Genomic DNA, 27,654 nt, shown 5'->3' with positions numbered 1-27,654 from the left:
GTTTGTGTCAAACTCTTCTTTGGGAAAGTTATAGCCATTATAGTTAACTGCCTTTTTATCATTGTTCTATAATTTAAAGGTATTTCCTAAACCCCACACCTGTGGTCTCCTATAATCTCCACCTGGCACCCAACACCTTTTGAAATCAATTCACCTAAGAATCTGCCCACAAGCTGATAATCCCGTTCTGCCAGAGGGAAACCAGTTTGCCCAGGTAACCTCCATGTTCATCAGAAAGTCCAGAATTGGCCAAGGATAGCTGCCCTGCCCATTTAGAGTAGTTTAGTCCTTGTGTTCTGAGTAAGATTTAGACGTATCCACAGATCCATTATTCCCCTGTGAGTTGCCCCGCTAAGGCAGATCCTCTTATGACAGGGCTTGCGTGCTGTTGAAAATGCTCCCATAGAATGGAAATGAAATTGGACTATAATTTATAGATTTGGAGATGAATATTTTTGGATTCATTTCATTCATTTCCTGTGAATATTCCCAAGGGAAAAATCAAGAGAGACTTTGAACAATGGACATTCAATCAGAATTGCAAGGGGGATAATCACTGTTTTTTTTTTTTTAAAGATTTTATTTATTTATTTGACAGAGAGAGATCACAAGCAGGCAGAGAGGCAGGTAGAGAGAGAGGAGGAAGCAGGCTCCCCGCTGAGCAGAGAGCCCGATTCGGGGCTCGATCCCAGGACCCTGAGATCATGACCTGAGCCGAAGGCAGTGGCTTAACCCACTGAGCCACCCAGGCGCCCCGGATAATCACTGTTTAATTTTTTTTTTTTTTAAAGATTTTATTTATTTATTTGACAGAGAGAGATCACAAGAAGATAGAAAGGCAGGCAGAGGGGCCTGGGGAAGCAGGCTCCCCGCTGAGCAGAGAGCCCGATGTGGGCTTGATCCCAGGACCCTGGGACCACAACCCGAGCGGAAGGCAGAGGCTTAACCCGCTGAGCCACCCAGGCGCCGTAATCATTTTTTATTAAATTTTAAAAGCATTTGACCAAATATAGTTTTGCTTTTATTTTCAGTAAAGACACGACACTCAACTGGTGTTATTTTATATACATAAACGCAGCAAAGGATAATATTCTTTGGTACTTCTCTGTGTCACCCAGTACAAATTTAGTAATTCTACTTTTTTTTCTTAAAGATTTTATTTATTTATTTGACAGAGAGAGATCACAAGTAGGCAGAGAGGCAGACAGAGAGAGGGGGAAGCAGGCTCCCCTCTGAGCAGAGAGCCCGACGTGGGGCTCGATCCCAGTACCCTGACATAATGACCCGAGCCGAAGGCAGAGGCTTTAACCCACTGAGCCACCCAGGCACCCCTAGTAATTCTACTTTTAAGAGGAAAGGTTAGTATTTCAGTGTAGAAACAATACAGTTAAGTTTCAGCAGTAGAGGGGTAAGCGCGCACACACACACAACACACACACACACACACAGTACTGTCCTCCCATCTGCCTGGCTGATCCTCCTGATTCTACCGATAAATGTCTTGGGTCTGTTTAACTGTCCATCTTCTCAGGGTCACTTTCTGGAGCACATACCGCTTCTGACCCCATGTGGCTCTCCCCGCTGAGCCTCCACCCCACTGCTCTCCACAGCAGCCAGAATATTTTTCCCCCTTTAAATGCAGATGGGATCATCATTCTCTCCATTCTTTGGTTTCCCCGCTGCACTTGGGATAACCTCTGACCTTCTTCAGGACCAGGATGATTTTCTTCTCCTTCGGGTTTACCGTGCGCCATGTGTGACCCGAAATACCGGCGGTGCACGGCTTGTGGTCTGGGTTTTCAGGTCTCCCCTTGAATGTCACTTCCTCCGGAAGGTCTTGTCGGGTCACTCTGCCCTTCTCTTCCAGAGCCTTTATCGGCTGGAGTGACTGTGTATTCCTGGATCTAGTTACTCATTTACCAGCTAGGCGAGAGCTGGGGTCCCTCTGTTTCTGTCCATTGCTCTGTCCAGATGTTTCAGGTAAGCGTGGAGCTGGGGCGACATGGACGTGTCAGGATGACACCACACATCCGAAAACCAGCCCCCATCATTCTACGGGATTTTCTCAACAGGTTTGTTGTGATTTTCACCGTATGTCAAGTTGGTCTAGCTCTCCTTCCCTCAGCCACGCCTTTGCCCCCTCCATTCTACTATTCGGATGAAGATTTGGCCAATACTACTCTCTGCCTTCATTGTCTACAATAGAGCTTTTATTTTATTTATTTTTCTTTTGTGTGCATTTTTACTGAAATCCGGTTAGTTGATGGTGAAATACCAGTTTCAGGTGTACAATATAGTGACTCAACACTTCCATCATCACAAAGGCCCTCCGTCATCCCCATCACCTGTTTCACCCATCCCCCACGCCCCAACCACCTCCCCTCTGGTACCCCTGTTTGTTTCTGGAGTTGAGAATCTGCTTGTGGGTTGGTCTTTTTTTTTTTTTAAACCTTTGCTCATTTGTTTCTTAAATTCCATATATGAGTGAAATCATATGGTATTTGTCTTTCTGTGACCGACTTATCTTGCTTGACACACCCTCTAGGTCCATCCTTGTCGTTGCAAATGGCAAGATTTCATTCTTTTTTATTATTAATATTCCATTGCACATATATACTAATTATTCTTTTCTTTTTTTCTCCTATGTAGGATCAATAGACCTTTAATTTTTCTTTTTGGGCCTTTATGAAGTGGTAAATATGATAAGGAATGGAGGAGAAGCAGAGAAATCATCTGTATACTACTGCTTTTAAAAAATCCACATGAAGATTGGCTTAATTGGCTGATTATTCGCATCTCTTACTTTGCTAATTTACAAACTGTTATATTTTTAGAGTCTCAATTTAAATATGTACATTAGCATGTGTCTGACCTCTTCAGTTGGAGAGTAAAGACATGGTTTTATTTTCCCTTGCGACTGAGTTCTGAGTTAAATTGCACACTCATATTGAACACGTAGATGTATCTGAGAGGACACGTGTGTTCTTTTACATATATCTCTCCCCCTCTTAATTTCTCTTATTGCTTTTGAATGGTGAGAATCCAAGTTCATTTTTGCAGGAAATATATATTTTTAACAAGTTTATTTTTTTAACAAGTTGAAATTTTTTTTAACATGCCGTAACCATCTGTCATTCAGTGAGTCTAAAAATCAAATGTGTCAAAACTAACATTTTTTTTTTTTAAGAAAATGTAATAATTTCTTTAAGCCCTTAATACCCCATAAGGGCCTTTGGGTCATTTTGCTTCGAAGCAACACTGACCCCCTGTGGCTAGGAGAATCTCAGAGTTTTGTTTTGTTTGTTTGTTTTGTTTTGTTGTTTTTTTTTTTTTTAAAAAAGACCCTCTGGCCTCTTTTTTTTTTTTTAAATTTATTTGACAGAGAGAGATCACAAGCAGACGGAGAGGCAGGCAGAGAGAGAGGGAAGCAGGCTTCTTGCTGAGCAGAGAGCCCGATGTGGGACTCGATCCCAGGACCCTGAGATCATGACCTGAGCCGAAGACAGCGGCTTAACCCACTGAGCCACCCAGGCGCCCTGTTTTGTTTTGTTTTTTAAAGATTTTATTTATTTATTTGATAGAGAGAGATCACAAGTAGGCAGAGAGGCAGGCAGAGAGGGAGAAGGAAGCAGGCTTCCCGCCGAGCAGAGAGCCCGATGTGGGGCTCGATCCCAGGACCCTGAGACCATGACCTGAGCCGAAGACAGAGGCTCAACCCTCTGAGCCACCCAGGTGCCCCTTGTTTTTTTTAACTAAGTTTTCCTTCTAATAATTTCTCTGTCATGGCAATGTTTGTTTTTCAGTCCACATTATTTATTTTAACTTAACGGTGTTGATATTGTCAATCTATAATTCTCGCTCACCAAGGCAACATTCAGGAGGGGACCCTGTTGTTGATTGTCACCGTGGGAGAGCCCCCTTTCAACGTGGCAGAGCCTCCAGTGTAGGAGGCGGTCACTCTGAGCTTGTGGTCACCGCCAGCATTTACCTCACTTTTCTCTTGTTCCTTCCGTTTCTGTATGAGTCGGATTTATTTCTCTCAGGAAGGCCCTGGAGTCAGCTGCTGCTCATTTCTTTATAGCTTGTTGTTCTCACCCCATCAACTTACTTTTCAAAATACCTGTGTCTGATTCTCTTTCTTATTTCTGTTTTCACCACCTTTGTCTGCATCTTCCCCAAAGATGACAGCAGCTCTTTGGGGCGCCTTCTCTGATTTTGCTGCTTCTTTTTTTAAATTAAGGTATGATTGCCATGCCACCGTTATATTAGTTTCGGGGGTACCACGTAACGACTTGTGAAACGATCACCACAGTAAGTCTAATGAACATCCTTACCAGTTACAGAACTTCTTTTTTTTTCCCTTGTGATGGGAACTTTTAAGATCTACTTTCTCGGCCATTTTCAAATACACCGCATGGGACCGTCAGCCCTAGGCATCAGGCTGCTCGCGACGTCCCGTGACTGACAATTCACAGCTACAGATCTGGAGCTCTTGTACCCCTTCAAGCCTCCCCCTGCCCTCTGTCCCCCGGCTTGTTCTCTGTCTGCCTTCTTCGCTCCCCCTGCCAGAGCATCCTCCCACCCTCGGAAGCCCTGGGCCAGGGTTGTCCGAGGACCAGCTGGTCCTTGAGGGTCTGTGAGTTTAAGACAGGCAGGCGCTGAGAGTTTAAAAATGTCATTTTGAGGGACGCCTGGGTGGCTTAGTTGGTTAAGCGGCTGCCTTCGGCTCAGGTCATGATCCCAGCGTCCTGGGATCGAGTCCCACATTGGGCTCCTTGCTCAGCGGGGAGCCTGCTTCTCCCTCTGCCTCTGCCTACCACTCTGTCTGCTTGTGCTCATGCTCTCTTTCTCTCTAACAAATAAATAAAATCTTTAAAAAAAATGTCATTTTGACAGAGTACTTTCATGTATATTTGAATCTAATAATACAAAACGTGGGTCTTGGGTAGTCATTGTCTGTTTTCTCCCTGCGCGTTCTGGAGATGTGCTTTTGTTGGAAGTCGCTGTCTCTCACAGCGGTGCTGCTCGGACTGGAAGTGGCGGGGCGTTCACCGCAGCGGGTGCGAGGAGCTCTGCTTGGCTCATTCCTACCGGACTCGACTGTCCTAAACACTCTCTTCTGGGTGTTATTTCCTTTGTCCAAGATTGCAGTGTCTTCTTGCTTCCCCGTGTATCGTATCTAAACTGTCTGTGGGATTTCTAGTGCATTTAACTTCAGTCTCGCTGTTCAACGTCCTCAGTCCGGTCCCATCCCGCCGGTTCTCAAGATCTCTGCACACACGTTCCTTCAACTCCATTTTCTCTTTGCTTATATTCCTGAGCTACCCCCGCCACCGCAATCTGGCCAAGATACCCTCTCCTCTGTGACCCATCCCAACGGGACCATTGCTTCAGGTCTACCTCATGTTGATTCTCCAGTTAGAATCTTCTGGTCATCCCAAACATTACTGGTCTTCCTCTTACTCAGTTCCTGTGGCTCCTTGTCTATGCAGGCATGGCTCTCTGCACCCGAGATTTCTGTGTACGGTGCTCCCCAATTCTCACCCCAGCCTTACCAGCTAGTTACTATTTTCATCCCCATTTTATGGATGAGAAAGCTGAGACACAACGTGTGGTCTCATGCCCATGGTCTCATAGGTTGGACAGTAGATAATAGACAGTCTAAATCGGTTTCTGATTTCTCCGCTGAGACACACATTATGAACTTGAGTTTAGATGAAGACAGTGGAGTTCTGGGTCATGGAGCTGGTGGGGAACTGATTTGAACCCATGTCATCTTATTAGCTTTCTTGAGCTGCTGTAAGAAATTATTACACCCTGGTTAACTTAACACAGGAGATTTATGTATTTCATGGTGTTGGAGGCTATGGGTCTGAAATCGAGGTGTTTGCAGGTGTGACTTTTTCTGGAGACTGAAGGAAAGTCTGTTTCCTTCTCTGTCTTCTAGCTTCTGGAAGTTGCCAGCCACGCTTGGCCTTCCTTGGCCTGTAGCTGCATCACTCTGATATCTGCCTGACGTACATGTGGCCTTCTCTTTTCTGTGTCTATCTGTGTCAATCCCCCTTTATTTTCCTTTCTCATACAAGTATACCAGTCAGTGGACATAGAGCAGGACACAAAATTCAGGATGACCTCCTCTCAGGATATGTAATTAATAATATCTGCAAAGACACGGTTTTCCAATGAGGTTACATTTACAGGTACCCAGGATTAGGACAGGACACAGGTACAGGTACAGGTACCCAGGGTACAGGTACCCAGGGTTAGGACAGGAACCTATCTTTTCGGAGGACACTATTCAACCTAGTATGGGGGTTGTCTACACAATCCACTTTTTCATGCCTTGCTGCCTCCTGCCAACCACTCTGTCTCCTGCAACTCAGTATCTGAGGACATACACTTCAGACTAGCAGCTCAGCCTTTCCCAAGGTTTCGTTTGATTCCAGCTGTTGGCAACCCTGGACCATGCTTTACCCATTACCTGTGGCCCCTCTGTGGCTCTCACAGTGCAGCGCAGAGAAGAAAGTGCTCAGGAGGGAATGGCAGGCATCAGTATGATGAGACCTCCTTGGAGGGAGAGCTTGCTTTAGAATTCAAGGTCAGAGCATGGGGAAAGTTAGTTGTGGATAGAGCCTTCCTTGCGTGTAAGCCAAGGGGATGGGAGCCCCCAGACACAAAAGGAAGCCAACTGGAAGCACGGGGGAAGGAACTAATAATGAGAAAATCTTCTACTGTGTACTTGGCCCTGCCCCACCCCACTTTATTGTTATTCAGGCTTTGCCCACTTAAATTCAGAGCAACAGGGAAAAAAAGGATCTAAAATAGCTAAATTGGCATTGATTTGGTGATAGCGCGTTAGGCTAACAAGGTTGAAGAAAAGCACTTTTGTGATTCATTTTGAAAACAATTCCTGAAAAATAATCAAACCTCAAGGTATCACAGATCTTATCAATCAAATAAATGCTTTCATGGAAAAGACAACAACCCAGCGCTGTTCGAGAAGCTTCCTTTTTGTGTTGTCACTCGTGGGAAAGCTTTTAAAGCTAAATAAAAAAAAACTGCTCATAACTTTTAGTCTTCAGGTTTCAATGATCCTTTCTTCAGTGACTTCTGGGAAGTTAAAAATAGTGGAATTAATTCTGATCACAAGAAAGCCTGACTCAGAATTTCAGAACTTGATTTGCATTTTCAACCTTCAGGAGTAAGGGTTTTTGTTTGTTTGCTTTTGTTTTTTTACTTAGCCCTTGAGAATGTAATGGTAAAAGACAGCACTTTGAGCTGAAATGACGTGCTGTGTAATTGGAGGCTGGCTGGTGGGGGGTGGGGGGTCCAGGCTCCCTGCAGGAAACTCAGCCTCTGAGCTGCTTGTTTCTTTCTTTTTTCTTTCTTCCTTTTTTTTTTAAGTGGATTTTTCTCCAAAGAGAATGACGAGAAAAGGTATCTCAAGTTTAGCGTTCTGTTGAAAAGAGGGAAAGACAGCTTGTCTGAAATAGCTGGATCTGTAATGAGAAAATAAGGGAAAGTAAGGCTTGCTATTCTCTTCTGTTTGGACTTTGATACCTATTTTCATGTGTGAGGCTCTATTTCTGGATAGATGTTCTTGATATACTCCTATTTTAAGATCTCTCCTCTCCTTTTGTGCACTGTCCGGCTTTACCTCGTGGAAATGACGAGTCTTTCCCTGTTACCGGGGTGGCCAAGGAAGGGCTCTTGTTGGTTTATCCACAGCACCCCCTTGTGGCTTTTCTATGCCTTTCCTAATTCTCTATAGATAAAATTTTTCAAGGGCAAGGACCAGCTCCGTTTGAGTTAATAGTTTTTTTCTTTTTCACAAGTTGTTAATGCAATTACTTGTCTCTGTTGCTGCATTTGTTAGTTCAGCTTAGAAGCCATTCTTAAGGCACGGAGAACTGGTCTACCATCATTAACTTTAGGGATGAAGCCTGTGGCTTGGAATGGACCGAGCCTAAAGTTCAGGTAAGGTTTGGAGACGTTTCAGTAGCAATGAAACTAAATCAGTGCCAAAAACGTGTGCCTAACCCTTGCAATTGACTTGCTTTTAAACACTATTTTAACTCTAAAATACATATTTCTTAAGACTGAAGTTATTTTTTAATTGGTTATTGCTACTTCATGGTATTCCCTTTTTCTTTATTTCAATTCAGGATATCAATTCTCAAGACTTTTTCATTAACTACTAAAATGTATATCTTGTGCAACACCTTCTAAGCTCAGGCTCAACTTAAATTTGTGTGAAATTATTTGGAAATTAAGTCTTTTGAATGAAAATTTCATATATGACAGGTATAGACCCGGGTAAATTAGAGCTACCCTACCTTAAAAATGCTCGACAACTTGACAGCTTCTTTCTTTGGTCATCATAGTTTCTATGGCTGTATCCACTTTTCAAACTGTCCTTCAAGTTTTGTTTTGTTTGTCTTTTTTAGATGAGGAGGTCATTCAGAGATCACACAACAGACAATTTTGCTCCGACTGTGTTATATATTTGAGGATATTAAATAAGTACTTAGTTGGAGAAATAACTAGATCTAGGGCAATTAGTTTGAGACTCAGGCCTCATTTGTGGGTCTACGTGTGTGTGAGAGAGAGAGACTGTGTGTTAATAATCCATATTTATGTACTTTAAGAAATCATGTTGGCTTTACATGTGTTTTGCACGTGTATTCTTGGGAAGAATAGAACTCCTTCTAGAAGCAATTGGTGTCAGATCCTTTACTTAAACGTCTGTCTTTAGTTTTCTGAGGGACACTTCACCTTGTATCGTCTAAATAGTTACTCTAAGAAGTGCTTTGGATTTGCCCATGAAATTTTTTTGGCACGAGTAATTACAACTCCTACAGCAACCTGTCGTTCCGGTGGAACAGTCCATGAACTATGTGTGAGGGGCTGACTTGGACTCGGAGATTATGCCTCCCTGGTTTATAGTCTGTGGTGACCCTCTTCTTTTATGAAGAAAAATCTTTTGCATTTCTAGGACTTTATGAGAACTTTTGGATCTACTAATGAAAGTCTCCTTTGCTTGCTTATGTATTTACTTATTCATTTAAACTGTGGTAAAATTCACATAATATAAACTTACCTTCTAAGCCATTTTTAAGTGTACCATTCAGTGGTGTTAACTATATTCATGTTTTGTGCAACAGATGACAAGGACTCTTTTGTCTTACAAAACCGAAACTCTCCTCTATGCCCATTGAAAAACTCCCCTTTTCCCTCTGCCCCATCAGGGCCCTGTTCTTTATGAACCTCAGGTACTGTGAGGACCAAAAAAAACCTGATTTACGTTATAATCCACCCACCATTTCTATGCAGAGCAAAGTAATCTCATCCCAGTGATTAATATATCAACTGTTTTTATGAACTTCCCTTTCCTTATTTTTCCCTCTAGGCCAATTTTGTTGATTTTTAAAAATCCAATTTCATATGTGGGGGAAGGATCTGCAGTGTGATTTGTGCTAGACAGCTTTGATTTTTTTAAACTTAAATCCTATATTTAAAAGACCTTCTAAGAAGTGTTAAAAAATATATATGTGTGTATATATATGACTAGTTCCTGATGAAATGAAGTTATGTATTTTTAACTACATAGATGAGAACAGTGTCAGAGAACATTTCTCTGTGTATCCATGGACATTTCTGAAGTGGGGAGGCCCCTGCTTCATTAGTAGGATCACTCTGGAGGTCAGAGTCTCGATGGCAAGTGTAATATGCATTCCCTTCCCTCCAGAATTCTACCTTATTTTGGGGACTTTGTGAAGGCAGCCGAGGGACCGATTGAGAATGATGCCAGTCTGTAATCCTGGAGAGGTCCTAACAGCCCTGTCTCCATATCCTTTTTTTTTTTTTTAAGATTTTATTTATTTATTTGACAGAGAGAGATCACAAGTAGGCAGAGAGGCAGGCAGAGAGAGAGAGGAGGAATCAGGCTCCCTCCAGAGCAGAGAGCCCAATGTGGGGCTTGATCCCAGGACCCTGGGATCATGACCTGAGCCGGAGGCAGAGGCTTTAACCCACTGAGCCACCCAGGCGCCCCGCACCATATCCTTTTTAAGTAGGCTCTGGCAACCACATGTGTGGATTTTAACTCCCATCTCTGCCATTTATGGCTTATATTGTTACATTGCCATGTGACAAATAACCCTCAGACTTGGCTTTTAAAAAACAATATTCAATAGTTATTTCACAGCTTCTGGGGGTTTGGGATCCAGGTGCAGCTTAGTTGGGTCCTAGGGCTCCGGGGGTCTTACATGCCTGCGATGAAGAGGCAGCATGCGCTGTGGTCTTATCTGAAGGCTCAGCGGGGAGAATCTACTTCTGCTGTTGGCAGGTCTCAGGACCTTGACGGCTACTGGCTAGAAACCTCACTTCCTGGGACACTGGGCCTCCTGCTGGGCAGCTCGCAACACAGTAGCTGGCTTTCTCAGTACAAGTGAAAAAGATACTGAGAAAGAAAAGGGCGGGCTGGGAGGGTGGAAGCCAGAGTCTTTTGTAACCCAGTCTTGGAAGTGACATCCTATCACTTCACCATATTTCATTTGTAAGAAGTGAGTTACTAGATCCAGCTTGTCAGCAGAAGGCATGAGTAGCAGAAGGCTGGGGTCACTGGGGTCGCCTCAGAGGCTCCTACCATGAGGTCACTGGGCAGTACTCTCTTGATCTCTATCACTAACATCTTTGGGATTAGCATTCTCATGCACCAAGTAGTTAAAATAATGATTGTTGTGTGGATTAAATAAGTTAATAAGATGCCTAGAGCTGTACCTGGCATATGATTAAGGCCCAGTGAGGTACTGACATTTGTAAAGGTGGAAGCTAATATCCACTGATTTTTAAAAAAAAAATTTTTTTTTACTTTATTCATTTGACAGAATGACACAGCAAGAGAGGGAACATAAGCAGGGGGAGTGGAGGAGGGAGAAACAGGCTTCCCGCTGAGCAGGGAGCCTGATGCGGGGCTCCATCCTAGGACACTGGGACCATGACCTGAGCCGAAGCCACATGCCTAATGACTGACACCCCAGGTGCCCCAATATCCAATGAATTTAAGGGACTTATCCAAAGTCCTACAGCTCAGAAGGGATGGGGCTCCTGGGATATGAACCCAGGGCTGTCTACTGGTTTATCCTGATCACAGTAGAACACAATGGAGGCTTTGATGTAGTTCCATTTCCAGATGTGTAACACGTGTGCAGTGTTGTTTTCCTCCCTGATTATGGCTCGTCAGTGACTCCTGTGTTGATAAACCCATTGGTCAACTCTCGCTGTCCATTTAGTTTGGTTTATTAGTATCATTTGAGGCAACTGATCTTCCCTTATGCTGGGCAACACTGGGATCATTTCCTAAATTGGCTTTCCTACTACTTGCATCTCCTTGCCCTGTAACAGTTGAAATGTCTTTGTTCCAGTCCTCGACTTTTGTCCTTTCTTATCTGTACTTCTTCCTGCTACTATTGGCCAGTTTCATGGCTTTAAATATCTTTACGGTGGTGACTCCCAAGTTTGTATTTCTTGCCCAGCTCTGTCTCCTGATCTTCCGACTTGTGTATCCAACTGCACGCTGGTGTCTCTGCATAGGTGACCTCTGCTTCTCTAGCATGTCTAAATCTTGTCATGTTCAGAATGAACTCTTGATCTTCCTTCTAGAAGCTTTCAGTTAATTCCAGGTCCAGATTCCTTTTTTTCTTCACAGCTCTTGACACCTTCTCATGTTTCACATATTTTACTTGTTTCCCCTTACTTCTATATTTTCCTTAGCTTTTGCTACTGTCTGTGTCTGCCTTCTCGAGTACAAGCACCATGAGGGCAGCGTTTTTTTTTTTTTTTTTTCCTGCCTTGAGCAGTATTGAATCTTATTAAGGTACTTGAATATGGGTGAACGTAGAACATCAGTCAATAAATGTTATGGAAATAAATGAATGGAAAGAAGCTGTACAACATTAGGGAAGTGCTATGGAAAAAGAAATGCAATCCTGTTCTAGCTTTTGGCACAGGGTTGGGACCGGGAACTCTACGTCTTGTCTGTCACCCCACTTTCAAATAGTAGCTCTAAACAGTATATGTTAATAGGCCAGTGCAGACATGACACTAGGCAGAGGAGGAAGAGAGTGTAGACTGGATCTGGAGAGGAGCACCTCTGAGATCTGGCTGGCAGAAAGAGCAACGAAGGAAAGGTAAGTCACGCTGGTAACTTCCATGGGCAGTGGGTGCGGGGAGGAAGTTGGGCTTGGCCAAGAAGTGATAAGAAAGTGAGAAACAGATTGGTTTTTATTGATCTGAGAATGAGAATTATTGAATGAATGCACAGAACAACATGAAAAACACGCTGCTTGGTATTGCTAATTTAGAAAGAAGAGTAAATTACTTCATTCAAAAAAAATGCTTTAAATATAGAAAAAAAAATTCCAGCAAATTGAATAGAGCTTTTTTCCCTTATTATTGTGAAAGGTCACGGCAGTTCTAATTCCAATGTCCAATTACCAGGCACCATCAGCAAGCAAAGTAGAATCAACTCAATTTCAATCTCAGGCATTTGCCTCACCTTTAACTAGCTTTGGTATGACTCACTGCAATTTTCTCATCAAAAAGCTAATTTTAGGAGTAAAATGTCAAGAAAAGATGAGAAAGAGGCGCTTGCTTTTGTGGAGGCTGGAAGGGTTTTGAATTTGGGCTGCACTTGTAAGCTACCTGTCAAATCAGTCACCCACAGAAGCCTCCCTGATGTTTCCACTGTGCTCTGAGGTAATATAAAACAAGACAGAAGGACAAACACGTCTGTCCCAACCCCTAATCTCCAATGTAGGATGACATTCTGTTCCAGCTGGTCCCTAACTTTTGATTTGACCTGATGAAAATCAATTTTTTAAAAAAATTTCATTTGTATGAGCCGGCTTGACGTTATGAACAGACATATGCTGGGTCCTTTACTGGCTGCAATTGTCCTGTAAGAAATACTCTTGGTGTAGGAAACCTATGTAAGAAAAGACAGATTTTTATTCTCTAGGGTGATATTTTGGCTTTCACAACCAAGGAACCATTCGTTTACTTCTCTGTGTGATAATGATGAAGCAGTCAGCAAATTCTACAATCAGTCCATACAGGTCTGCAGTGCCAGGCCGTCTCCCAAAGACACGTGGTGTAAGCATTCTGGTGTCTCGGTGACATTCATACCCTGAACATACTCTCCAGCTGCAATCTGTGTCCCTCCTCCTGCAATTCTGGAAAAGCTTCTCTTGTTGAATCAACACAAATGACAGACTAGGTATCCAATTACCTTCCGCAGTCTTGAAAAGTCAGACTCCTAATGCAGAAACCACAGGCCTTGCTCCCTTGGTCCTTGTTGATGGCATTTGTCTTTAGGTCTTTAGCCACACTTACTCTAGTGTCTGATCCTATGTTTAAAGGCTGCCCTTGCCTGTGTGCACAGAAATGAGTTGGTATCACAGTTATTTATTCTGCCATATTATTGCAGGGAATTATTCTTATTTACTGTTACTCTACAGATGTACCAAAGGATGGCAATTAAAAAAATACAAAAGTTTGACTTTTCCCTCCAGTGTACAATCTTTATTGGCAGTGCAAAATAGTTAACAAATCCAGAGCTACAGAAAAGGAGACTCTTTTACCCTAAGTAAGGGTCCTGCAACCAGGCCAGTTGGGCGAGAACACTTGGCTGGGGCCATTTTGGGCCCAGCACCCTCTTAGGAACGAACCCCCAGGGCAGGAGGGCTCCTTACAACATGAGAGAAGGTGGCAAAATTCTGGAAGGGGCAGAGGCTGTGTTTCACTTCAGGCTGCTTGGCTCCTGCCCACAGGCACACCTCCAGGGCTCAGGGTAGGGGGATCAGGGGCCTGGGCTAAACTTACATCTCTCTTTTATCTCCTAACAGTAATTAGCTAGGTTGGCCCCCTAGGCACTCGTAGTGACCCAGCCTGACCCAAAGTGAGTAGTCCCTACAACATATCCTAGTTTAGCCATTGGGTTGGGTGGTCTGCTGGCCTCCAGAACCTGCTGGGATCACTGGAGCTGGCCCTAGCCAAAAAAACAAAAACAAAAAAAACCCCCAAAACAAAACCAAAAAACAAACAAACAAACAAACAAAAACAAAACAAAAACAACAAAACCAAAACAAAATAAACACGGAACAGACCCAAACCCAAGCCAAACCAAACCCTTTCTGAGTCTCAGAAATCAACCGAAAATGGTGGACATTGATGTCACCACCCCAACCAACCACGCTCTGTCTCCTGAAGGCAACTGTCCGCTATGACAGACAGCCCCTGCCCCCCACATTCATGGGGGGCAATAACGGCACGGTCCACCTGCCAAGAACCCTGCGTGGCCTTAAAGCCACACGGCCTCGCTGGGTCGAGGCGGCGGGTGGTCCGGTCTGCTCAGCTGAAGGCTAACCCTGCAGCCGTGCCTGGCCACCTGGCGCAGGCTGCCCGGCTCTAGCCCCGTCCTCCACACCGTCCGGGAGGGTAGGTGTGGGGAGGGCGGGGAGGCCCATTCCCTTGGGGCCAGCGTTCCGGTGTGTTACTTCGCGGCCGCGGGGCGGGAGAGGAGGCGGGGGCCGGGGCCTGTGGAGGCCGCACGCCGACTGGCAGTGGGAGGCGCACCCCGTCGGGGCCTGGAGCGCACAGGCCGGGCAGCCACGGCAGCCGGGTCCCGCGCAGCCAGCGTCGGGAGCGCGCGTGGAGCGGCAGGTGCACGCGGGGCGGGGCCGGCGCTCGACGCTCGCGGTGCCCGTCGGGGCTGCGCCTGCTCCGTGCGTCCGGAACGCGGCGCTGCGGCGTGGCGGGCGCGCAGGGGCGAGCTAGGCCGCACCGGAGCCCCGCACCCGGCTTCCCGCCCCCGGAGCCCCGCACCCGGAGGTGGCCGTACGGACGGGGCCAGCGGCCCGGTTCTCCAGCTGCGCCAGGTGCCGACCACGCGGGCCACAGGGGCCGCAGGGCCTCGGCCGAGTCGCCTGTCCCGCCGGGTGCGAGGGGTCAGGCGCGGCGCGAGGGGCGCGGGAGTCCGCGAGGGGCCGGCCGGAGCCCGCAGCTGCAGCTCCACGTTCTCGCCACTCCGGGCGCGCGGGGACACGAGGCCCCGGCGTCGGCGCGGTGGCCTCCCGGAGCCACAGCGGCGGGGTCCCGCGCCCGGTGACAGCGGCGGTGCGGTGTCGCAGGCCGCCCGCACCAGCTCCTTGGTCCGCGGGAAGGAGCCTCCTGCGCGGGCCCACACCACGTTCGGCCTTAAAAGCGCGGAGGCCCGCAGTCCGCGTCCTCGTCGGGCAGAGTCTGGCCTTCGCGAAGCCGTCCGAAGCCCGGGACGTGGCCGGCGCCGCGCGGACGGACCCTGGTCTCGGAAGACGCCTGTCCTCGTCGCAGGTAGGGGGTGCGGGCGGCCTGCAGGGCGGGGGTGTGTGGGAGGGGGAAGGCCAGGGCAGGGTGGCCTTCCTGGGTGTCTCGGGGGTGCCGGGCAGCGACGGGACGGTGGGACGCGGCTCTCGGTTCCTTGTCCCCTGTGCACACAGACGGGCTCAAAGGCCGCGGACTTCTTGACTTGGCAGAGGCAAAACGAAGCAGCCGTCCATTAGACACACGGCTGCTACTCTGGAGAACATTTTAGGCCCCGCAAAGGAAGCATTTCCTAAAGGGTTTGGGCTGTTTCATTTTGGAATGGAAGTGACTTTCCTCTGCCCACTGTTCTCCCGAAACTTTCATCGTCACGTTCTATTCATGCGGTGGCTGAGAACTGAGCGCCGCTGTCCTGATCCCAGAGCTCGGGCTGAAGGAGTTCACGACCACGTGCCAAGAACAGAGCTGTTCCCGTGGAAGAGAATCTAAGAATACTGAGCAGTTTAGTTAGTTCCTCTTCCTGAATTCATTGGTTTTTCATAAATTCAAGGATGATTTGAATTAGAAATAAAAACATGAATACTGTCTCACACAGATTAAAGATCAAACAAAAACTGGGGACGTATTTGACAGAATTTTAATAGATCAAGTGTGAATTTGCTCAGTATGGAAGGACTCACAGATATTGCTGAAATTCTGCTTTGGTCGTCCTTTTAGTTCTTTGTGAAATAGTAAGTCACAGTTGCTTCCAGAAGTCCTTCCCCGACCCCACAAGATTTAGATATTGTCATAGATAAGTATGCTCAGATGAACTAAGACCTGGAGAGTTTATTTACAATCACCGGGTTAGCGGCCATTTAGAGAGACCTCAGGCATGTGGGCTCCGTGGTGTCATTGCCATCAGAACACCGTACCTCTCCCTGCAACTGACTGGAATGATTATTTTATGTGTCCATCTGACTGGGCTGAGGGATGCCCCGAGAGCTGGTGTGACATTACTTGTGGGCGTTTCTGTGAGAGAGTCTCTACAAGAGATTAGCGTTTGAATCTGTAACTGAGTGATGCTGCTGGGCATCCTCCAGTGACCCTGCAGAAGGTGGAGGAAGGGCAAATTCACTCTCTTGACCTGCGCGGGGACATCAGCCCTCTAGGTTCTCAAGCCTTCAGATTCCAGTTGGGATCTACCATTCGTCCCCACTGCTTTTCTGGCCTTTGGACTCAGGCTGAATTACCACTGGCTTTCCTAGATCTCCAGCTACCAGACAGCGGATTGGGGGACTTCTCAGCTTCCTTCAGCCCTGCCTAATTTCTGTAACTCTCTTTTATATATCTGTATCTATATCTGTAATGATCTGTTGGTTATTCTCCGGAGAACCCCGACTAACACATTGACAGTCTTCTGCTCATGACGGCATCATTCTTCATGCTAATTAGGGCCCTCATGTTGCCTCTTCTTTTAAAACACAGCAACTGGGATGCCCAACAGCATTTTTGGGGGGTTTTTATGAATGAGTTTATGAGACCAAGATGGCCAGAAAATGCCAGCCTAGCTGTGAGTGGTGGCTTGATATGAGAAAGGGGAAGGGCAATTTTAAAAATGGAGACTACAAAAACTAAATGCTACAATTGATAGTTTTGACCATATGTAGGTCATGTGCTGTTAATTTATGTAACAGGTCATGTTTAAAGTTTCAAAATTTGGGGCACCTGGGTGGCTCAGTCGTTGGGTATCTGCCTTCGGCTCGGCTTGTGATCCCAGGGTCCTGGGATCCAGCCCTACGGCAGGGTCCCTGATCGGCAGGAGGCCTGCTTCTCCCTCTCCCACTCCCCCTGCTTGTGTTCCCTCTCTCACTGTCTCTGTCAAATAAATAGTTAAAATCTTAAAAAAGAGTGTAAAAATTTCTCAAGAAGGGAAAATATAGAAATAATAATTATTATTACTTTGTTGTTCTCAGGAAAGTTAAAAATGTGACTGAGGCAGATTAATTTCAGTTTTTTTCAATCTACTCTTAATTAAAAATGACAGCTCCTTGCTATGGTCGTGTGAGATATCCATTTAATAAATTGAAAGATTAGGGCAGCTTGTTTTTTGTATATCATTCCTAGTTAAAAAATTAGGAGATCCTGAACACATTAACGCTTGAACTTTATCCTAATGAATTTTCAGATAGTTGCCAAATGATACTAAGAACTTAGAAATGAATAAAGAATTCTCAGCTTGTTGTCTTGGAAAATTTTACTTTAATGAATATACACAGCTCAGAATGTCTATTATTAACACATAAACACTGCCAGGTTCTTTTTTTGAAAATGCCATCATTTGCAAAAGTTTAATGTTTTAATATGAAAATTCCACATTAAATCTTCAGCATTAGTAAATCACCAGCTCTATTCATACTAGGGAAGGTATTGAAGAAATGCAGCAAATAAGATTTTGAAGAGTTTTCTTCTTTACATCCATTTGAAAAACTTTTGTGAAAAATATATTCAACATAAAATGTTACACATCCGTGTGACACTTTTTAGTAACCCAGTTTTTGTATCATATTACTTCACTTAATCCTTATGACAACACCATATGTTCTGGAGGAAGAGAGTTTGTAATATTTTATAGATGAGGAAATGTAGATTCACTAGCTTAAAGTGACTCGATCCCCAAGACCCAGGCAGTAGGTGAAAATTCAGGTTTGCATCAAGGTTTTTAATATACCCTGGTTCAGCGTCCTCTCTATAATATTAGAGTGATGATTTTCCACTTTTAATTATAAACTATATATATATATATATATATATATATATATACACACAAAATATTCATAGTGTTGGGATGCCCAGTGCTGCTGGGGATATATGCTGCTTATGTTGGAACTGTGACCCTGTGAAATGATAATCGTTTCAGTGCATTGTTCTCTCGTCCTTCTCTCTATGCTCATCAGTAGTAAGTCACTGTGGATTAATAGTGATGCTGAGGATGTGAGTCTGTGAAGACAGTTAAATAGTAAAAACAATATTATAGGATAATAAAGTTTCATTTCAGCTACAAGGCTGCTGCAAAAATGCGAAAATTGCACTTCACTTTCTTTTCTTTTTAAGATTTTATCTGTTTATTTGGGAGAGAGCATGCACAAGTGGGCAGAAGGGCAGGGGCAGAGGGAGAAACAGACTCCCCACTGAGCAGGGAGCCCAGTGTGGGGCTTGATCCCAGAACCCCAGGACCAGGACCTGAGCTGAAGGCAGGCAGTTAACCAACTGAGCCACCCAGGTGCCCGCACTTTGTTTCCGGTGCTCCTCTTCCCTAGGAATGAACAGTTAGTTTGCATTCAGTTTTCGTTATTCCCTTTGAAAACAGCCTGTGTTTTGAGCACTGGGTTTGGGGACTGGTGTTCAATTCTTTTGCTAGAAATGTATCAAGACAGAAAGAAAACAGAGGCTGCCGAGGTGAAGACCTCTTCCGGATCTGGCCAAGCCTCCCACAGGGCAAGGGCAGTTTACTTTCTAACCCCACCGTAAACTAAAACAAGATCAGCCAAAGGAACAATGTTCTCTCAGAGCATTAAAATTGTTACTTGGTTTGACACACAGTCTGGGTCTTTGACATTCTGCTCTGGTGATAATTTGTTTAGTTAATGAAGTTAGAGGTGTCAGCGGCATGCATGCACTTCTGTGACTTGGCCCATGGCAGGACTGGGACCCTGAAGGGTGACGACATAAGAGATGGAACAGCGTGCTTGTCTGTGCAAGGGGGAGAACCACGGGATCGGCAGGAGACTGTGGTTGTCTCTTCCTTTCTGCTGTGGCTTATGTCAGGGAGGAAACAAGTTTCCCTCTACCCTTCTCGATTTGCTGGCTGGGTCTGTGAAATAAACTAAGAAAGGCAAATTAACAAGAGAAAGGATATATGGATTTATTCATTTTTAATATGACATACGCATGGGAAATCACAGGCGAAAAACTGGATACCCCACAGAACATTCAGATTTAAGAGCTTATATGTCCTCTAATGGGGGAAGGGGAGGGGATGTAGTGAACTTAGGGGAGAGAAAATGATTTTTAGGGGAGGTGAATGGGCCCCTCCTGCTGGGGAGGGGGTTTTTCATGACTGGGAACCTTTGGAGGGTCTCTCTTTAGGCAGAGAAGGAAAGTTCCAAGAATGTCTCACTCTGCCTCAACTTTTTCTTAAGTGCCTACAACTCCAAAGAATCACTATCCCAAAGTGAGGTATTGTGAGGAGGCCTGTCCTAAGCTCCTTCATTCACATGGGAGATTAGCACACTCTCTTCCCTTGCCTTGGCCTCCTCCTATGCCAGGGCGGGTAGCATCCTGTCTCGGGATTTGGCAGCTCAGGTCCAGGGCCCTGCAGCGGGAAGGGGAAAGGTGGGGACTGCAGGAGGGTGAGGACTGGGCCAGGGGCAGCGGCGGTGGGCATAGCTGTGCCTCATTGTCTCTCCCGGTCAACCTCCAGCAGCCAGACGGATGGCCTCCTGAGTCCCTTCTCTCAATAGCTGGGTGCGCCCTTAACTACCGGCTGCCAGCTGCCAAGGTCGTGCACTGCTCCCCGATCTGTCTGAAATTCCCCTTTGCTTCTGTGACAAATCCAGAGGGGTCTGTGTGGATGTGACCAATGGGATGAACTCCCAAGGGCAGGGAGGTGGGGGGAGCCAGTGGTAAAAGCAGGGTCTTGAGATGTGTGGGGAGGGCAGGCTGCATGGGTGGATGGCAGGGGCTGCGTGCGGAGATTTTATTTTGCTCAACCCGGGATCACTAGTTTTTTCTTAGGTTTCTCACTAGAGGTTTTTATAGTTTTATTTCTCATAGTTAAATGTATCCATTTTGAATTGATTTTTATGCACGGTGTGTGATAAGGGTCTCAGGGTTTTGTTTTCTCTGTTTGTTCATTTGCATGTGGCCATTCTGTTGCCCCAGTGCCCACTGAGCACTGATGTAAAGTTTTGTTTCTGGATTTCTCAGTTTTTTTCCGCTGATCCATGGGCCTGTCCTTATGCCGGTGTCACCTGCCTTGTTTACTATGACTTGATATTCATTGTGGAATTAGGTCTCATTAAGTCTTCTGACTGTGTTCTTCTTTTTCAGAATTGTTTCAGCTGTTTTAGATCATTTGGATAATAAAAATATACATTTTAGGATCAGCTTGTGAGTTTCTACAGGAGAGCATGCTTTGGTTTTGATCAGGGATCCTGGGATAATTTCACTGAATTACTTTTTATTTAACAGGGCGTATTCCCATGCTTTTATAACTCTGATACTCTGAGCTGAGATCGTTTTGGAGGCATTTCTGGTTTAAAGAAGGGAGCTGGGCTGGATCATGTTTCTGTTTTCCTTTTCATCTTGGAATTGACTAAGTGTTTGCAGAAGTCTTCACGTTTGTGAAGCTGGGAGCTATCGGTCTGTTGTCAGGGTCTTAGCGAGTTCTCCCTGGCAGGTCTTCGGGTAGTGGGGGTCGGGGGGAGGACCAGTAGCTGGGGCGGTCTTGGAGGCTGGCGTTCACATTGACGGGTCAGTGAGTACAGGAGCAGTCACTCCTTATGCCACCGAGGGTGCAGGCTGCCAAAGAGAGCTCTGGAGATGACACACATGTGCCACATGACTCGGCGGGCTGGCCAGCAGCAGTTGCTGTCAGGAAGACATCTGCCAGACTCAGGGTGAGAAAGAGCATTCCTGCCACTTCCTGACAGCAAGGTCTGTGGGAGGCAGCACCCAGCCAGGCGCCCACGGGATGCTGCCCACCCCGCACGGCACCTGACTCTCCGGCTCCTTCCGGATGGAATGGTACATGGTGGGGTTTAGGGCCCTCGCTGCTGATGTTATAAGGTTAGAGGCAGTGACCTTGGGAGAGTTTACACTCAATTTAATTTTTATTGTTTCATGAAATGGGAATTGTTTTCTGCCAGTCAATAAAGTGGTGGGCATCCTGCTGTATAACGGATGTGGACAGGCTATTACTGTTTGTTACAGCTGTGTAACTGCAGGGCCATCTAGTAGTGGGGGTTTCTGAACTACGGGACTTTTGCCAGCCTTGGGGCTAATTCTTTATCCATGTCAGTGGTAATGCTGTTGCATATAACAGGCTATGGCTACTTCAGAAGGAGAGGAAAGTTCAAAGTCTCTGAAGTTTAAAATGCACCAAAAAGGAAAGAAGCCGAGAGAATCAGGGATCTGAGCAATCAGCAAGTTCAAGGGAACATGCCTGAAATGTGAGCCAAGCAATCAAGTGTTCTGGGAAATGACGTTGTAGCCAACCCAGAAGGTAAAAGAAACATTATTGAAGAAATCAACTAAATCACACAGGAGAAGCACAAATGCTTAAGGCAAAATCATCCTTAGTTTAGGGAAGGAAAAATGATCCTTTCCCCCTGTGTGTTATGGAAAAAAATGAAAAAAAAAACAAAAAAAACAAAAAAAAACAAAAACAACAAACCATCCTAAATATTTCCAGTTTCCAGTTACCCATCTGGACAGAACAGAAGTCCTGCTGAAGCTTATATGAAAGAGCAGGTTATAAGAGGGCATACCCTTAGCCGTGGGGGCTTAAACTTCCCCATTGTTCCGGTGTGGTATGTGATCCAAAAGTGATTTTGCACTTTTTTTAATGTTTTTAAGAAAGATTTTATTTATTTATTTGACAGAGATCACAAGTAGGCAGAGAGGCAGGCAGAGAGAGAGGAGGAAGCAGGCTCCCCGCTGAGCAGAGAGCCCGATGCGGGGCTCGATCCCAGGATCCCGGGATCATGACCTGAGCCGAAGGCAGAGGCTTTAACCCACTGAGCCACCCAGGCGCCCCTACAATCTAAAAGTGATTTTGCATTCTTGATCACGGGCCACTCCCCTTAGAGATGTTGACCTCAGAAGCGTTGGGGAGAAGGTGAGAGTTCCAGGCCATGCTGAATACAGGAAACAGAACAATCACAGAATTCCTTCCTCAGATGTGATGTGTGACTTTGGATAATACTGTGGGTAAAGAAGTCTGGTAATGGGAATGGACTGGAGGGGTTTGTGTGTATGTGTGAGAGACACAAGACAGGAGAGAGATCTCTAGTTATTCTTTGTGCCTAATTTTAAGTTAGTTGCTGATGGTTATTATAATGGCTATTTCTATTTTTATAATACTTTACAGTTTACAAAATCTGCTAACAGATAATATGGGCCATTAGTTTGGGTGGGCTAGATGGGTCACTTCCTGATGGGACCACAGGAGGACCTGACAGTAGGTCACACCCTATGAAAGTCCCACCCCTTTTTCCACCCAGCCAGCTCCCTCTCTCACTCCCAATCCCGCACCCCACCTTGGTCAACCTTTCCTTCCCCGATAGCACTCACTTTCTTGTGTGCTGCTTCATTTACCGATGTATTATGTTCGTTGCTGTGTCTCCCTCACTAGCACAGAGAGGGCGAAAGTCTTGCTTTGTTTTATTCACTGATGTGTCTGAAGCCGTCTCTGGTACATGGCACCCAGTTCATAATTGATTGAATAAAAGCCACGTGGGAAAGAAAAGGAGAGATTCTTGGCCAGAAAGGGAAGGAGAGAGCTCTGAAGCAAGATGGTGGCAGAGAAGGCGAGTGGCCCTGTGGGCCGCAGATCTCTGAGAAACCTGGGTCTTCCCTGCACTTACTGGTCCAGAGAGAAGCGTTTCTCTGAACTGTGAGTCTTCTTCTTCCTTTTTTTTTTCCCCTAAGATTTTATTTATTTATTTGACAGACAGAGATCACAAGTAGGCAGAGAGGCAGGCAGAGAGAGATAGAGGAGGAAGCAGGCTCCCTGCTGAGCAGAGAGCCCGATGTGGGGCTCGATCCCAGAACCCTGGGATCATGACCTGAGCCGAAGGCAGAGGCTTTAACCCACTGAGCCACCCAGGCACCCCAGAACTGTGAGTCTTCTTGATCATCTGTAATAACACAGGCTGAGAACAGCCATTTGCTGAGTAGCCCCGAGTGTTTGCTTTTTTGAGAGCATGAGCCATGTTGAATGGAGCTTGGGATCCAAGCAGGTGTAATTCCCCCCAGCCTTTTAAAGCGAGTTGCTAAAACTCAGTCGTGATATTAATTGTAAACGTGGCATTTGTCCTTATTTTCAAACCACTGTGCTGTAATGAAAGGCAGTTTGCCAAGTCTATATTTAAAATATGTAGGCTTTGGGGTGCCTGGGTGGCTCAGTCATTGAGCCTCTGCCTTTGGCTCAGGTCATGATCCCAGGGTCCTGGGATTGAACCCCACATGGGGCTGCCTCCTTAGCGGGAAGCCTGCTTCTCTCTCTCCCACTGCCCAGCTTGTATTCTGTCTCTTGCTGCCTCTCTCTCTGTCAAACACATAAAATTAAAAAAAAAAAATGTAGGCTTTAACTAATTTAAGGAAAGGTCCCCAAAAGTGGCAAAGGCCAAGTAGTTCTCCATACCACGAGGGGATGTTGCTGGCAGGCTCCCACCATGCAGGTGTGTTTGTTAGGAATAGACTTATTTTACTGGAGAATAAGCATCAGAGAGGTCTGACAGTTTCCTCCAAGCCACATTATTGCTGATTGCTTTCACTAAAACATTGAACTCTTAGTTTTGAAGAAGTTTGAATCGCAGGAGCAGTCAGTGTTCAAATCCCAGTCAACATGCAAAGAAAAAGGATGTTGAAGACCAACAGAAGCAATTTCCTCATTTTACGGATTAGCACACATGCTTGGTTTATTTGCTGCCATCTTCAGAGAACCAGAATCCACAGGATATTTGTATATAATACACTTACATTAGTTATATTTATAATATTGGAATTATTATTTATTACAGTAAAGTTACATTAACATATTTATTATAATATAGGAATTTATTATAAGGAATTGTTAAGCTGGAGACCAAGGAGAACAGATGGGATAGTTCCAGGCTGAGTCTGAATCCTAAGGCAGGAAATGACCAGTGTTGCATCTCGAAAACAGGGAGGCAGAGAGAGTGAATTCTCCATCCCTCAGGCTGAGGCCCTGTTCTGCTCAGGCCCTCAGTGGACAGGATCAGGCCCACCCACTTTAAGGAAGAGCAATCTGCTTTACTGAGTCTACAGACTCAAATGCTAAGCTCGTCCCCAAACACCCTTCCAGACATACGCAGCAATAGTGTTCAACCAAATAGGCACCCCTGTGGCCCAGGTAAGATGACACACAAAGTTAATCATCAGACTCAGGAAGGTGATTTGTACATGGTCCCAAGTGAGCCAGGTCAGAGCTTTGAGGACCCAGCCCCCAAATTTCCAGTCCCTCGTGCTTGCCCTCTGCACCCTCACACCTTCAGATCAATGCACTAGAAAATGTACATCTTAATTCTTATAATTCTCATGCATCTAATTTGTTCTAGTTTATGCATACCCAAATAATTAATTTCTAACACATTTCTGCAGTGTCATGTAATTTTCTTCAAATGCGTAGAAAGAAGCTATTTAATCTACGTATTTAGAAGAATACCTACAAATTAGATTTTCTCACCAATAAAAGTAAATGGTTCATTACTGAAATTAAGATTTCTTCTCAGTGCACTGTTAACCTGTGACTAGGCTGTGGGAGATAGTATAGGTATCCTTGAAGGTCTCAAGTATTATTCAGTTTAGAAAGAAACAAGAAACTATTTCCTTGATTGAGATAAGGCAGAAACTAGGGTATTTTCTGTTGCTTTCCTCTAGTCCTTTATTAGAAAAATCTTTGTTGATTCTTTACTCTAGCATGATTTATTAAAGTCATGCATGTATACATATCTATTATATAAGTCACAAGTTAATAAAAGCTATTTGAGTTTTTAGAATATTCTAGAAACCGAAGAATTGGCGTATAGAGTTCTTTCAAAATAGACAGGAGGGGCTCCTGGGTGGCACAGTTGGTTGAATGCCTGACTCTTGATTTTGGCTCAGGTTATGATCTTGGGGTCATGGGATTGAGCCCTCACATTAGGCTCTGTGCTCAGTGGGGAGTCTACTGGATTCTCCCTCTGCCCCTCCCCCAGCTCTCTCTCTCTCTCTCTAAAATAAGTAATCAAATCTGAAGAAACGTAGACGGTGAAAATAGGTGCAGTGTGTGCCCCGTGCTGGCCACAGGTACTTTGGCTCACTGTGACAGTTTATTTGCCATTTATGAGGACTGCCCTTTGCCCGCAGCTACAATGAAGGCATTAGGCCTGAGATCTGGAACTGTCAGGTCACTTGCCCGAGGCCCGTGAGCACTAAAGGCTGCCTGTCTCAGGTTTATCTGACTGAAGCTCTTTCGAGCACCTGCATTTCAACCATACACATGTAGGGTGATCATGTCAGATGCTTGTGAACCATCTCGATTCCTGGCCCTGTACCCTTGGCATGCTGGTTCAGTAGGATTGGAAAGAAGTCCAGGAATTGGTGTTCTTTTAATGTGTATCCCTGGTGTTACTGAGGTGTGGATAGTGCCTTTCCCTTTGAGAAACACTGCCCTGTGCTCCGCCATATTGCTCTGCACCTTGGGCTTCAGCACCCTCGGGCTTCTGGGAGCAGGTCCACTACTGCCCTTCACCCCTTTCTAGACTTCCATGGTCCTGAGCTAAATAAAGCAAGAAATACATCAGTGGCTTCTGCCTTGGTTTTTGGAAAGCTAGGAAATGTTAGACCACACTCAGGATTCGAAGACCCACCATAATGGTTTGCTTCCTTGCTTGGGTCCTTGAGTCTCCTTGGTTCTCAGTCCTCTTGGGGTGGTCATACGGTCCTGTGGTCCTTCTGTTTTATAGCTCAGCCATCACAGTTGGAGCTTCTGGCTTCTCTGTTCCTCCAAATCCTGCCGATTCTACTAGGAGTATCCCAGGTCCTTCAAGCCCTCCTCCAAACCCTGGTCAAGAAGAGTGGGTTCTTATTCATCCTGCTTCCCTGCAGCTTTATACCCTCTGACCAACATCTTCCCATTTCCCTCACCTCCCTGCCCTTAGTAACCACCGTTCCATTCTCCGTATCTATAGATTCAACTTCTTAAGGGTCCACATACAAGTGAGGTCACGAGGTGTTGGTCTTTGTCTGGCTCATTTCACTTAGCGTAATGTTCTTCACGTTTGTTGGTGTGGTCACAAATGTCCCGCATGGTGACTATAGCTAATAATACCATATTTTGTCCTGGAAACTTGCTGTATACCTTAAGTAAATATAATTTTTATTACTAAGTGCAGTAAGATTGAAAAAGAAGGGAAACTTTATTCTTCCATGTTGTTTTTCTGAGCACCCAGGCTTGTCCCATAGCAGGGGTCCCATGTCCAGGGAACTGCCCATGCCCCCACCCTCTGAGTGCTGGCTGTAAGGACACCCTTGACACTTTCCCATCTCGCATCTGTTGAATGTTAACTGTGAGTGAGAATCTCGCTCTCCTCCCTTCCTCATGATTTCTGAAATTGGGACAGAAACCCTGAAGGTCCTTGAACTTCCCACCAGCTGTGCAGTGATGTTGATTTCTTGGGTCTCTTTGCTGCCTGGTCTCTTGTCCAGTCCAATTGTTTTCTTTCCTTCCCTGTCATCTTTCTGCCGGAGTCAAAATCTCTTACAAATTTAGTATTCAGTTGACTTGACTTCAGTTCGTTCTCCTGTATAGCCATAAATAATGACTCGTGCTTATTCTCCGTCAGGAGATCTGGCGGCCTTTAAAAAGGGACTTATCCTTAGTTACATTAGTCTGCCAAGTTACATTACTCTTCCAAGCCATCGGGTGGTCATCGGTTATCACTCTAGCTGTCCATGTTTTGTTTCAGGGTACACCTCAGTTTGCAAACTTTGATTTGTAACGTCTGGCTCAAAGCCCCGAATTGCAAAGATATTCTCCTTACTGATTTTGCATTTTTAAATTCCAAAACACTTATTATCTTTCTTATAATAATTTTAAAGGTGAAGAATATCCAAAAATAAAAAGAAGACCATTCTTTTTTACCTCATTCTACATGCCAGATGGGATCCTTTTTAGAAGTCTGATGTGTACTCTTCCAGACATCTATGCACATAGAAATCTGTCAGTTTATAGATATTTACAAAGAAGCCCATCAGTTTTTCTAATGCATATATTATACTTCTTTTTGATTGAATTAGCTGTATTAAACTTTTATCTAATGCTTCTGGCAGAGCAAACTCTTCATAAAAGGTATGTGTTATTGTCATTATTATAATTTTTATGTGAAGAAAATGTGTTGCAGCAAATGTAAAACTGCTAAAATCATAAGGGTTAAGGACTAGTTAAGGAAGGTTCTTCTAAACTAGTGGTTCTTAACCTTGGCTACATACTGAGATCACCTGGGGGCTTTGAAAACTATTCAT

The sequence above is a fragment of the Lutra lutra genome, chromosome 12 (genome assembly GCF_902655055.1).
Source record: "Lutra lutra chromosome 12, mLutLut1.2, whole genome shotgun sequence".
NCBI classification, from domain to species: Eukaryota; Metazoa; Chordata; class Mammalia; order Carnivora; family Mustelidae; genus Lutra; species Lutra lutra.
This window is presented reverse-complemented; position numbering follows the sequence as displayed.